Source organism: Corvus kubaryi, unplaced genomic scaffold, assembly GCF_017639235.1.
Source record: "Corvus kubaryi isolate FWS band 111438036 unplaced genomic scaffold, C.kubaryi_AGA036_p1.0 37300, whole genome shotgun sequence".
NCBI classification, from domain to species: domain Eukaryota; kingdom Metazoa; phylum Chordata; class Aves; order Passeriformes; family Corvidae; genus Corvus; species Corvus kubaryi.
Window position 1 is genome coordinate 14,591,131 of NW_024581093.1, and position 11,279 is coordinate 14,602,409.

General features: G+C 37.8%; 1 long non-coding RNA gene across 1 annotated transcript in view; it reads right to left on the minus strand.

Moving 5' to 3' along the window:
• The window catches only part of LOC121664035, a 55,761-nt gene extending 53,831 nt beyond the window's left edge, over positions 1-1,930 (minus strand). The window contains exon 1 of the long non-coding RNA XR_006015855.1: positions 1,832-1,930. This is a non-coding gene — a long non-coding RNA (uncharacterized LOC121664035). The remainder of the gene's footprint in view (positions 1-1,831) is intronic.
• Between the last annotated feature and the right edge of the window lie 9,349 nt (positions 1,931-11,279).

An 11,279-nucleotide genomic window follows, 5' to 3' on the forward strand; every position in this document is an offset into this window, starting at 1 on the left:
CCCACCTCTTGTAGACCATTCACACACACCCCAGAGCCACTTTCAAATAGCCTTTCCTATCGAAGATCGTAAAAACAAAAAAAGACAAACCCAAAAGCAATTCAAAGCAAACATTGGAAAAGTTACTCCCATTTGTTCCTACAGGCTCTGCAGTTTAGCTCTGCTGGCTAAACCTTTACATTTTCAAAGTTAAAGGCTTTGTACTGCATTTCTTAATCTTTTCAAAATAACAAGACAGTACCTAAAGCAGCAGCAGAGTAACTGCACAGCCACTGCTCCACCCATGTGTTTTGGAAGCACATCTGCATTAGTCTGCGATCAGGTGCAACTTAAACATCAGCTCAAATCTACCCCAGTTGGCAACAATCCACAGATGCTGATGGTGCCACTCACAGACTCGTGTCACCTCCTCTAACCGTGGGGCAGGAATCAGAGAGGGAGAACCAGAGAGACACAGAGAGAGAAAACACACAAAGCTTCTGTAACAGACCCAGAGTGGAGCCACTGTAGCCCCCAGAGGGCACATCACACAGGTATCCAACTCTGATGAGCTGCTCAGTGCTCCTCTAACCTTTTCTCATCTCCAAATTCTCATCAGGCCTATGTGCGCACTTCTTTTAGGATAATCTGTAAACGCACAGTATCACCTGGCTTCCTCAGCCTCTGACAAAATCCCCCAGGATGTAAGTAAGAGAGAGAAATCCTCAGGATAGGTGTTCATGCCATGGCAAACATGGGAGGACTGGACAGCCATAGCAGACAGTGCAAGGGTAGCTTTTGTTCTGGAACCCGTGTTGGAGGTTTGAAACTGCCCTAAGAGCACAATGTTGTTTTGCATATTTTGTTTTTCAAATAGAAACATGCAATATTTTGGTATTAGAAAGGAGTTTTATGCTCTGTACCATAACACTGAGATACAGGAAAAAAATGGACATTACTGACTGTTAGCCTGAAGAATTATAAAATGCAGAAATAAAAACTTCATTAAATAGAGTTACTCTTATAATCTTTGAGTAATTAATAAATTACCAGGATTTACTGGTTGAAATAGATCCCTATAAGTGTCTGCTATCTTGTTTCATCCAATACTCACTAGTAAAAGCTGACTAAAAATGTTACATACTAGTTTTGCAGGGATGAGAGAACAGCTGTTTGATGTTCTGGCTTATAAAAGAGGCCAAGAGAGAGTGTATTTGTTGTGGAATTAATTGGTCCAAATTAAGCACATACTGTTTTTCCAACTTATGGTAGGAATCTATGTGATTTAATAAATATGATAAATGGCTTGTGAGAATAACAAAGGATGATTCTGGGCCACCCCTGTAGTGCACAGACTGTCAGCAGAGTTTGGGTAACTATCATTTCAGCCAAGAAAGAAAGGGGAGAATCTGGCAGAGAGAAAATTTGAAATTTTATCTCAGCTGAAAAAGAGAATCAGCCAAAACCATTCTGCAAAATCCTTTCCTCTAAAACAGCAACCTGAACCAAAGGCAGCATCTTTACCTCTTGAATTAAAAAGCAAAACAATCAGCTGTCCAATAACAACACATTTTAATTTGTAATATTTAAATTGGTAATGAGGAAGGTGTTTTTTGTCTGAATTTCCATTTCTTTCAGGGCCTAATTATGAAAGACAGAAAAAAAATGTGCTATGCACTCTCTTTCACATCTCATTACATTTATTCGGCTTTATTACTAATTCTTTGTTAATATAATTTTCACCCTGGGAACTACATTTTTTGTCTAGTTACCCTGATACATGAAACCCTTAAAGCAGGAAGTCCTTGATCACCACATCATATTTCTCATGGTATTTTAAAATGACACTCACCATATTGTTAGAAGTAGGTTCTATCAGCAAGCTGCTCTCTGGAGGTGCTCTTTCTCTCTCTCTCTCTCAGGTGCCTTAAAGAAGTTTTATCTAGCACGGTGGCCTAGAGAGAGGGGGAACAGGAGGAGAATTGAAATGCTCACGTAGGTGCACCATGCATCCCTCCCCACCCCAGGTTCTGCAGGGGCACACTGTGAATGGTGTGGCAAATTAAAGGACACGGCTGCAAACTTTAACCCCCAGCCCCTTAATCCTGCCACTTGCTAGAGGTGAGAGCCACGGCAGCATTTACAGCGCCTCATTCACAGGGAGTTTATACAAGTGCAGTGAGCAGGTCCCTTAAGGAGCTGAGGAGGAAAACTGCAGCAAATGTGTGTGTGCACTCACAATGAAATCCCAGCCCAGAGGACAGGCACTGTAATCCCACCAATGATGTTCCAAACCCATGATGGCTACCAGCCGACAATACCCACAGACCTCAATCCATTTTTATTGTATTCAGGCTGCAGTGTTATATTTCCTGCCTCCCCTTAGCACCACACATACAGTGTACTTGAAAACAAAAATCTATAATATTGATCCCACAATGTCACCACAATTATTCTTTTGAAACAGCCATTGAAAACAAATTACATCTGCACTGCCTTTTCATCCGATTGCTCTGGGTGAGCAATGCTCACTGTAGCCGCCAGCATTTTCAGTGTTAGCACTGTGTCACTAAAGACAGCACAGGAAAAGAAAAAAAAATCTTGGGGAAAAAAAAAAGCATCAGTAACATACTTAAAGGGGGGTTAAAGGAGGGGGAAGCCATCAAATTAACCAGACCACAAAATGCCCCTCTAACCTGATGCAGCATTTAAGTCTGTTACTTTTCTGTATGCACACCAGGATGATACTGGAACTGTTCAGTAGCCAGTTTTCCCTCCTAGAGCTCATAAGGTTGGCTTTTTCCTGCCCAGTAAGCCAAATATAGTTGTTACACTAATTAAATAGACAAAGATTCAAAGAGGGTCTCATTTTCAGGTAGTCTATTTAATACCTTATGATGACAAAAAATATTATTTGAAGCAACATAATTTTAACCTCATGTAACATAATTCTATTGACAAACTGTAAGACTTTCTTGACAAGGGAGAAGTGATTAACACAGAAGCGATGACTGTGGAACAAACCGACCCACTCGGATTAAAACAGAGACACTACCAAGCCTGAAGGAGTCTGTCCAGAGGAAGGAGAGGCCTTTCCACACAAATAGCAGGAACATCCAGCCAAGGCAGAGAGGAGGGGGAGGAAATCTCCACCTTCTTTAATTCCAGTTTTCCAATACTTATTAATTTTTATCCCAGTAATGGTTTTGCTCAAAACATGAATCATCATATCAGTGAAACTGTAGTGACCCCCATAGCATATACAACCAGCATAATTTTATAGAGCAAATCCCATCAGCAAATGCTGATTTCCATGTGCTTGTTAATGGTCTGGTTTGAAAAAAATATAGACCTCATCAACAATTAATTTTTTTGCCATTTGCCATTTTGCCAATTGGTGGTTGGCCAAGGGAAAGTGCTTTTGTTAAGCTGTGACCACACAAGTCACAGTGGAAGGTTCCTGCAGCAGGGAAACGATAACTTTGGAGTATTAAGAAAACCAATAGCCTTGTTGACATGAACATGGGAGTCTAACCCCTGAAGCCTCCTGATATGAAGCATTGATTTTTCTGTCTGGGTACAGTTCTAAAGCCATTCATTCTCTATGGTCAGGACTCACAGGGCCAGAGGAGTGGGGAAAAAAAAAAAAAAAAAAAAATCTGTTCTTTCCACTTTTACCTCCAGGCAAAGTTGAGGAATAAATTCTACATTTTGAGGGATGATTTGTTCAGGCCATGTTTAGTAGAAGCTTATTGCATAAAAAAACATTTTGTTTCCTTGACCCTTGCAACCTGTGACCACTTATTCTTTTGTGCACCTCCTTCACAAGATAACAGCAGGGGAAAGTGCCTAGAGAAAGTACCCCTGGTTTCTTGTTATTCTCCAAATAATATCACCAAGCTCACTTATTATTCCTCAAATAATACTGTCATGTTCACTTGTCATTCCTCAAATACCACTGCCAGCTGACTTGTTATTTCTCAAATGCTTCCATGCCTACTCGTTATTCCGCCTCATTACTCATGTAGTAATTACTACATCCCTTACTTGTTATTCTCTCTCATATACTACCCCTGGCTGTACTTGGTTAGTGCTCATGTACTACTGATCTGCCTCTCTGCTGTTTCATTTCCACCACTCCTTCTACATGCTGTACCTCCCTGAGAAAGGAAATAATATTATCATTCTGTATATTTTCGCAATCCATACGCTGACTCCCTGTTTCCTCTGCACCCCTGTTGTGTTCATTTAGTAGCTATTGTAAATATACACTGAAAACCACCAAACCCTCTTGTGGAAGAAACAATAGTTCCACAGTTTGGAATGAGAGTGCAATGTGTTACCATGGTCTTTAAAAATAATAATTTAAAAAATAAATGAAAGAAAAAGGGGGGAAAAAAAATTAAAGCTCTTATAAGAGAAAACAAGCCCAAGTTTCCCCCTCCCCACCAGGACACGGTACTCAACCACACAATGGGATGTTTCCTGCTCTGGTGACAGAATGCTGAGCCAGTTTTTGCTGTTTGTCTCTTGTTTTCAAAGAAACAAAACGACAGCATTAGACAGGAGATGCCAGTGTTACAGAAGGCTAATGTTTGGACACTGAACTTGCTCTCTCTTTCACTTGGCAACTATTTAACTGATTTTTTTAAAACGTAAATAAATATTCGAACGCAATAACATGCAATCATCTCTAAGGGAGGCATAAAATATCAATGTCTACAGACAGGCTTGCTTCTTTACATAGTTGTACACACAGACAGCCCAAACCCATGAAAATAAACACCTCTGAATATCTATCTTTATAAATCTCTGAAAGACTACAACACACTCTACATGAGCATAATTTTAGCAAATATATATCTATACACACACAGAGATTCATCCTAGGCAATATCTTGTGTTACTATTGCAGAAGTATGCCTATATTATGTTACAGTATGAATATGTTTGTATATTTATTATTAAAATACTTACTGTTCTGCCTTTTGAAGTAGATGGACAAATGATTTAGGAGTAGAAATAGACTAGAAACAAAATTAATGCAAATAATGTGTTGATTTTTTTTTTTTTTAGCTTGATTAGCCAAGCCAATGGAAAATTCTGGAAAACGTATACAATTATTTTAACTGTCATAGACTGGCAATTGTAATTGACATGATTTGTACGAGATGCAGTGTAATAACTGAATATATTAAAAAAAAAATCTCATGGCTTGATTACCAGGAGAACATTACTAGTGCCACAATATTATTAACAACACAATTATCATGGCATCCCTAGGACACGCTCTTAGCACTTCAATGCATTAGCGAACCTTTGCTAACGAAGAAAAAATTAAAGTACAGCAAATTTCAAAGCACCAGTTGTACCCAACATCATTAAAAATTTATAAAACTTCCCCTGAACACGACAAGTGTTTGGTTTAAATGAAGATCAGCCGTAAGAAGGAGCAGAAATCTTGTTATTCTTTGTCTCTTTCTCTCCCTCTTTTTCTCTTTCTCTCAGACCTCCCCCAACCACCACCACCTCAATCCAGCTGAAATATGTAACCATTACAGAGTGACAGTTTGACACACAATGACCTGTCAGAACATTCATCTCTCAATGTTTTATTTTAGTGAGGAGCCAAACTGCAGAAAAAATAAGCAAGTTGTTTCAAGGCTTGGAATGAGATCAAACATTTCTGGCATCCCCACTTACCAGACCTTTGATTTACAATGGATCTGTCAGAGGCTGATTAGACAGTATGTGTTTAAAAACCTATAGATGTTCCACAATTGTACAAGCTCTCCCCTTCCCTTCACAGAGAGCATTTCTGCTCTTTGTTTGAATGGAGAGAATAAGCCAGGTTACACTGCAGAACCTTACACCTTGCAAGTGGAAAACATCACACGCAAAACTGCAGGCAGCTGCAATTAAACCTCTTAGGCAGGAGCATTCCCATTCTCCACTAAAAGAAAACTGTAGCTCTCCATACTCTGTAATATTCGTTGTGCCAATTTCTATTACCTTTTCCTTCCAGGCCTAAAGTTATAATAGTCTGCAGAGAAAATATACCCAGGAATTGCTGCAATCTCCGCATATTTTCAATAATGTTCAAAGGCAACACGCAGCTAAAAATTAGCCAGACAACAAAATGCAGGTGGCTAAAATATTCCCACACTGTAACATTTTTTGCTCATAATTGCAACTAGGGGGAAAAAGGCTAGAAATATATTGTTTCTATTTGTACCTAGAACAGTTGCAGAAAGAGCAGCAGGATTTGTGCCTGGCATTAGAATGTGTAATTCCTTAATACTATATTGTGGCATATGGTTCATTGTAGCAAATTATGAATACATGTGTTTGGAGAGCTTTGGTAGTAAATTTGGGCTTTGTACATCTACAACAATGCCCAAATCTGACAAACATAATTTATATAATATTAAGTTAATACGGTATTATGAAATTAGCTCACTGTAGTAAAGCTGTAATTTTTAAATGAAAGACAATGCGATGAAATGAAAGCAAAATAAACATTAGCATTTTGTGAAAGGTAGAACAAATCTTCCAAAAGTCTGCTTTGTAATTTATTATAATGCCGTGTTTATGACTTCCAGTATATTTAAGACATGGCATCCTTTAACAGTATAGCACAGCTACATTCCTGTTCAGAATGATCTCAATCTTTCAACCCCTCTCAGGCAATGCTCTCAATTAATTTAAGAGAGACTTTTGAATGAATACTGCCTGTGATTAAGGAAGGAGCAGGTTGGAACTCTGGGATCTAGTCCCCATGATGCTCCTCAGGGGTTCAGCACTGCATTTGCTCCATGTGGAAAATTCCAATCAAGTTGATAAGGGTATAGGAACATAGGCTATTACTCTGTGTGTTATACAATTCAAGATATGAAATTATATTTCACATATCCATAAGAGGGAAAGTGAGAAAAGCATTGCAATATGAGCCCCTTAGCTTGTAGGAAATTGAACGTGTTAAAACACAAAATTTTATTCTTTTAAGGGAAAGAGGAGAGCAATTAGCCAGAGCAGGAGTCAAAAAGGGGGAGGGGGGAAGTAAGTAAATAAATAAATAAATGAATAAAAGGTGTTGAGGCCATCCCAGAAGACCCTGAAGCAATGCACAATTTCTGTTATCAACTTCTTAAGGAAAAAAGGGAGCATAAAGAAAAACATGTATTAGTATTTTAAAGCTGCATAGAATTTGCACTATACTTGCTCTTTAAAAAGATATAGTGCAACATAAGCATTTCTAGCTCACCTCTGGTAGGAAAAACGACAGAAATTATCATCCAAAATCAAAATTCCTTTGACTCAGTCAAGGCCCAATTTCTAATATTTAATTTGTGATGTGCGGTTTTGGGGTTTTTTTTAACAGAGAATATGATTTGCAGGATTTCTGAGGCTTCAAATGTCCTAAAAAGCAAAGCCCCTATCAAAAGGGGGATTTCCAGTAGGAGATGCCAAACATCACTTGCCCTCAATATTATGAGCCTGGGGCTCCATCAAGTTACAGTAACTAAAACCTAGAGGTTATGGCCCAGAAGAAAACAACTGTAGAATATATGGCTTCACATATTTGTGAAGTTCATGTCTCAGCAAACGATGATATGTCACAGATGAAAATATATGACCTTTCTTTGTGTAAGTGAAAGCCATGTTATACGCTACTGAATATTGCTACCAACCCAGAAATCCACTATTGGTATTTATCATTCTGCCACCTTATTTCATACTCCCTGAAACACAGAGAAAACACTTTTATCTGAGCAATCAGGGAAAGGTTAGAATTGCATTAACGGGTTAAATGTATGAATGAATCATGAAACATGAATTAGCACAAAAGGCTAAAAAAAATCCTACACAAAATGCCTCTACAAAATGCAGATAACATGCATGCCTGTACCCCAGCTACAGCTGCCTTCATCTCCTTTAGTATCTGAAATCCACATACTATATCATTCCAAATTTTGCATGGGGAAATCTAATGCTGCATAGTGTGTGTGCAATTGCCAAGTGTCATATCCACCTGTAATTTGCATACCAAAAACTACACAACTCCAGCACAAAAGTTGACACACCTCAATGCTGCAAAAACCTGCATATCTGAACTCTGTGAACAGCCTTAATTTTAGATGCAGACAACCACGGCTTTGCCACTATCATTAGGAAAGTGAAACCTGCCAAATAATTAAACTCAGGGCAGATTTCAGAGATGAGCCCTCTGCTCTCAAGGCCCAAAACCAACCTACGGCTGCTGTGTTAAAGGGGCAGAGTCTGTGAGCATTCAAGCCTGGGGCTGACACTGGGGCACTTCTTGGTAAGAGTGGAAATTAATAAAGTGTTTAACTTTTGGGGTCTGTTTTTCTACTCCTTAAGCTGAAAATCAGGGAACAAAGACCAGACTTCAACTCTCACACAGTGCTGTCTAAACACAAATTCAGAGCAAGGATTAACCTGTTCATCGCTTTCCAGTCACACCCAAAACCAAAGCTCTGTCAGCATGGATTCTGTCAGATTGCCTTGAGTAGGTTGATTTCCTGATGCAAGAATGAGATCCATTACCAGAAAACAAGATCTTTGGCAGGAAAGTCTAGATCCTTCTTAGGATTCAGTGAGAATACTATTAAGTTTGAAGAGAGTGGCAGGTGACTTAGGGTGACAAGGGAGCAGCACAAACACCTTCACTACAGCAATTTTGTGTGATCACACCCTGCCTATGCATCTCCACCCAATAACTTCTGAATCTACTGGCCCGTTTCTATAAAGTTGACAGAAGGGTGAAAAGTTCAAAGATAATCAAGTTCCTACACATTTTTTGAGCATGCCACAACGACAAAGAAAAGAGAAATCCTTTTACTGACCTTGGGAACACTTTCAGAATGACCTCATACCTTATCAGATATCAAAGAATCTGTAGCAGTATGATTAAAAACACACCAAATATAGAAAAAAGCTAGAGGACAAACAGCTTCTGGACATCAACGTCAAGTAATTATAATATATAAATGCATGGCAAACCAGACCTCAACAGCTTCAGTGAAACTACACATTTTGACATTTGTAAAATGTACTTAAGAATAACATAAGTCACATACATGTGTTATTCTACCATAGAGGGAAGGAGATAAGAACAGTCAATATCCCTGATTCAGTTATGCAGGGTATTTGATCATCCACAGTTTGTATACTTAATAAAGGTTGCAAAACTTTATTAAGTTCCCAGCATTACTCAGCTTCACCAGCATGCATCTGTATTATATTCCTCAGCTATCCATATTAGGCATCCCAGACGGATTTTCCTTGTTTTCAGACTGCCTGCATTCACAATGCAACATTCTATGTTAACCTGAAGTATCCTCTCATGCACACATAAATGTATGTATATTTATACCCACATAAAATCTAACTCTGCCACTTTAATAAGTGACAAACTGTACAATAATTAGCATTGTCAATCATTAATTATAGCATGGCCACATATACAGTTCTGAAAATGCAGCAAAGTAACAGCCTTGATAATTTCAAAGAATTACACCTTTATTCTATCGCATTTGAATATTTCTACTTTTGTCTACTATTATAAATGCAGAAAAGAAAAACAGATAAAATTTTCTAAGCCAAATTTAAGTACACTCTGTTTGGACCCCTTATTGCCCAAAGAACGTGTCCCCTTCATGCTTTTTTTTAAGTCAGTTAAATATAAACAAATTAACTTCTTATGCGTGTTGCTTCTGAGAGAATTACTTTTCATTTTTAGAGTGGTTTTCCATCACTACAAACCTTTTCCTTTCCCTTATGCACCAGCAAACATACTGATACAATTTAAAGGTCATGTTCTTTTCAAACTGACAGGGCCCTCCAAAATTTTGACGAGAGTCCCTCCAAGAATCACAGCATACAAACGGAAAGGAATTAAGTAAAGCATCACTTGATGTAGGCTCAATCATGTGAACTGATTAGAAAATGTAACCATGGAGAGAGGTGATTCAAAGTGTGACGGACAACCTTTCAAAGAAAGGAGATGTCATGTTGATAATAATAAGCAAGTACCTGACATTGAAGGAGGGGGTAAACACAGAGGGTCAATAAAGATATAATTGCCTTCAGTTACTAAAAAAAAAAAAAAAAAAATCAAAACAAACAAAAAAAACATAAAGCACAAGCAAAAATCCAAATCTCTTTTTTAACTTTGGTTTCTTCACACCCCAAGATAAATATTTAAAATTATCTGAGCATTTTATCTGTGTAGTTCAAGTTAAGTTTTAGCCAAAAAATACTGAAAAATGTATTAATAACATTCCAGTGGTGTAGCTTGTTCTTTCACCCAGTAAAAAGGATACCTTGAAGTCCAAAGCCAAATATATAGAGTTTATCTTAAAGGTTATATTGATGCATATTGATCTGCATTACAAGTTAGATCATATTTAAGAAAATAGGACTGCCTTTGCATTGTAATACCCACATCATTCAAAGAAATGATACAAGAAAAAGTAAATGTGCTGTTTGAAAGACACCATTTATCAGGAAGATGATATACATTTTAAACAGAGCAAGGCTAAATGATTTCAGGAAACAGAGTATGAGCTGGGTTAGGACAAAAAGATCTCTCCACAAAATAAAAGCAACAGTTACCATGTGTTCTCAACTTTAGATGAATCTGCAGCCCAAAAGAATACTCCACCCTCCACCACATTTAATTAATTTGGAGCTAAGCTAAACTCAAGAAATGGGTAAAAGTAATTGAAAAGTACCATATTCCTGTCCTCTTTTTGACAGTAAACAGTATTTTACCTATTTTTTTGAATTATTTCTTTCGTAGTTCTCTAACTCCTACTCTTTCCTTTCCCATCAGTTGCTATGATTTATGGCACTCAAAACAGATCCACCATGTAATGAACTATTATGGTAACAATTTGAAAACATTACATCCAAGATCATTTTAATGATAAGACTTGTCTTCTCTTGTCAATATTAAAATGCATATAATGTATATGAATAAATGGAATCTTAACTGATTTAGATAGTATATTCTTATTGATGTCAAAGAGGTCAGTGAACACATCTAATGTTTTAGCCAACCATGGACTGAAGATTACAGTTACATAAAAAGTAGATGTGGAGCCTTTCTCCTGTAGCACAAATTCAGCCGAAATTAGCACCAGGTAGGGTAACTTAAATAGTTCAGGCAAAATAAATCAGAGGTACAGCTCAAGTTCTTACTGGACAAATGCCCATTTCATCAAGAAAGTAATAAACCATGGCACCCATGACAAACTCTGACGCTATTTGCTTGA